Source organism: Stegastes partitus, unplaced genomic scaffold, assembly GCF_000690725.1.
Source record: "Stegastes partitus isolate 25-593 unplaced genomic scaffold, Stegastes_partitus-1.0.2 Scaffold1231, whole genome shotgun sequence".
NCBI classification, from domain to species: Eukaryota; Metazoa; Chordata; class Actinopteri; family Pomacentridae; genus Stegastes; species Stegastes partitus.
In genome coordinates, this window is record NW_007578962.1 from 160,277 (window position 1) to 163,652 (window position 3,376).

The window sequence follows — 3,376 nt, forward strand, 5'->3', positions numbered from 1 at the left end:
AATTTCCAAATTATACAATGATGAGAAGTTTAGACAAAACCTGAGACTTACTGAGGACGATGAGTAACACTCCGTTTCGTAGTTATGTTACAATTGATTAAATATTTAGCTAATTTTGTAAAAACTGAGACGACAACAGTGTGGTAGTTTACTAATGGTTTAACAGGGCATCCATAGATTGTGGTTCTCTTTTGTCTCTGTTTCACTTTCAGTCTGTGTATTGTTGAGATTTAAAAAAAAAAAGAAAAGAAAAGAAAACATGCTTTTCAAGTACAGTGGTGTTTAGGGGGTTAACAGTGACAAACATATCTCATTGCAATGAGTCTGGTTTAAACTCTTAAAGTTGTTTTTTATGCATTCCGCAACTTAAAAGCACAAGTTTACAGATTTATCTTTGTGATGAAGCACATGAAGCTAAAAGTTACATGAACAACGTCATTCTTTGGTCTGGCTACATTTACGAAGTGCAAATCAAAAGGCAAAAGAAATGCATAAAATATTCTTTATTTAAAATACATTAATCCCTACAGGAAAGGTCTGTACTCACTTTATTACAACTTTAAAAAAAAAAAAAAAAAAAAAAAAAAAAGTGGTTTGATGTGAAGCTCGGTGCCAAAATATGCGAGAAATGACTGCAACTGGAGGACAAATTAATCCCCAACGTTCACCCAGTGGATAACCCTGATCACCTACAGATGACATGTTTTAATAACCATACTAACTCCAGCAAAAACATTTCCATGCTTTGTAACACTCACCAGCTTCAATAGCTCCTGCTTGGAGACCCACAGAACTGTTCTGCACAGTAAATGAGTCACGTGTTCCTCCAGGCCACCGGGCAGCAACGTTTGATAACGACAAATGTGCGTCGCAAATTATTTGTACGTGAATTGAATGAAACCGTTTCCTATTAACATAATGAAGTTCGTTTAGTGATGGTGGTTTGAATGCAATGTGGGTGCAATCTATGGGTCCAATTATGTTTGCGTATCTAGCGATGGTGTGAAGTCCCCGTTTGATTTGGGCTCGTTGGTGATGGCTGTAAGGGAACTGGATGTAGGCTGGGGCCGGGGGAGTTATGGCATCCAACACTGCCGGCTTGATCCTGCTCAGTGATGGCTGGAAATGTCGAGTATGTCTCCAACCTCACGCTGGAACATGCTGGTGGTCAAAATCCGTGAATGCTTTCTATTTGTAGGTTCACTGTTCTACCACTAGATTATGTGTGTACGCATGGTCAACGTTATGCTTATATTCACGCACATTCCTAAGTGTAAGTACAAGTTGATAGATACCATACTTGGGTGGGAATGTTCATACGCACTCATTACGCACACATCTGTGCATATGCACTGATGATAAATGAGGCCCCTGGTCTTTGTCTTGATGTTCAATTGGGACCAGACTGTTTTGCTGTAATGTTGCTTTTGGACAAGAAAGGCTTTTTCCTGGCATGCCTCCCACACTGGTCAATGTCTTTCTGATGACAGACACATGAACTTTGACATCAGCAGTTACAGGGTTACCTGCAGATTCTGTGAGGGTTTGGGGGAATTGGATACTTTCTTCTTTTTAAAAAAAAAAATTAATTATTAGGCTGAATATTGGGGAGGCCAGTTCTGGACAAACTGGCAGTTGCTTGAGATCTACACCACTTGAAGATGAGCATCCTTACAGTGGAATGATTTACTTCACTTCATTTGGAGAGCTTGCCAGGTTTACAGGCATCCACAACATTTTTTTCTGAGGGCCTTAGAGAACTTTTTAGATCTTGATGACACATGATGACACCACACATAGACAAGAGAAGATGTCAGAGGCCTAAACAAGACAGCTTCCACTTGTCAGTCCCCTAGGAGCTTCTAATCATTGGCATCTAATCTGGAACCCTAAGAAAAAGTTACCAGTTTTCATGGGAGGTAATTTTTTGACAAGACTGTATAAATGGAGAAAAGCATGTCCTTAATTTTTCTGCATTTAATAAGTCTGCAATTAAGAACTGATGACTAGTAATGTATTGTGTAAATAGCAATGGACCAATGGAACTGTCTGTAAGTGAAAAGGCATCCGTGTGCAGTGGTAGTTATTGATAGGAACTAGTACAACTGATGATATTAGCCGGCACAGTACAACATGTAAACAACAGTTTATTCCATATGCTTCATGCTGTTTTAGTATGCAGCACATATGTATTATGGGTCATTTCCCTTTTACCATGTCTACCACACCTCTCACTGAAGGCCAACTACTTTAACTTTTAACTATGTACATTAGAAATAAATTATTAAAAACACTGTCTAAGAACTGGAGAACAAGCAGGATTTGCACTTAATGGATTGTAGGCAGGGATATGAGTTTTAAAAATCAGACATTATTGAATGCTAACTAGTGGATCAATAATATTGATCAGCAATTATAAGTAAAAGTCTGACCATGCAGAGCAAGCAGAAGAAAAAGAAGGAAATTATGCATCATGCAGGTTCTTTATGTCTTGAAGACGTGCTTAAAGTTTGACTAAATTAGTTGTTTCATTTGGTTTCATGGATAAATATACCTGGGTGTCATCTGCATAGTTTTCAAAGTTTATGCAGTGTTTCCTAATGATATTTCACAAAAGGAGCATGTATAAAGTGAATAGTATTGGTCCTAGCACAGAACCTTGTGGAACTCCATAACTCACCTTTTTGTGCATGGAATAATCATCACTGATATGAACAAACTGGAACATATTTGATAAGTAGGATTTAAACCAGCCTAGTGTGGTTCCTTTAATCCCAATGACAAGTTCTAATTTCTGTATTGAAATACTGTGATCAAATGCAGCACTGACATCCAGCAAGACAAGTGCAGAGATGAGTTCACTGTCTAAGGCTATAAAAGGATCCTTGGTGACTCCCACTAGTGCTATTTCTGTACTAATACACATTCTAAATCCTGAATTAAACCCTTCAAACGAACCATTTATTTGCAGATGGTCACATAATGAGCTAACTACTCATTAGTGCTGGATGTTGGCTTAGGCAACAGTTAAACTGAATGGAGCCATCAGTGAAGTTTTTCCACCACTGTGATAAGTTAAAACATCTGCTGAAAAAGCCTTTTGGACTTTAATCAGTAATGAACCATTCATCTTTTAGATATGCAGTGTTGTGAGCAGCACAGCTGAACTGTGTGTTTGAATGAGCAGAACAGTCATCTGAGAGAGTAGATATCTAATTAAACTGCTGATGTGTCAGTGGTCATTCCACAGCCTTTCAGGGTCACTCTGTTTGTGCCTGTAGTTGTTAACACTCATAGAACAATTACTGGTAGACTACAGGTTAGTGACTTTCAAAACAAAAATAAACTCAGAAAATAAGTCAGTGTTTTCAAACAG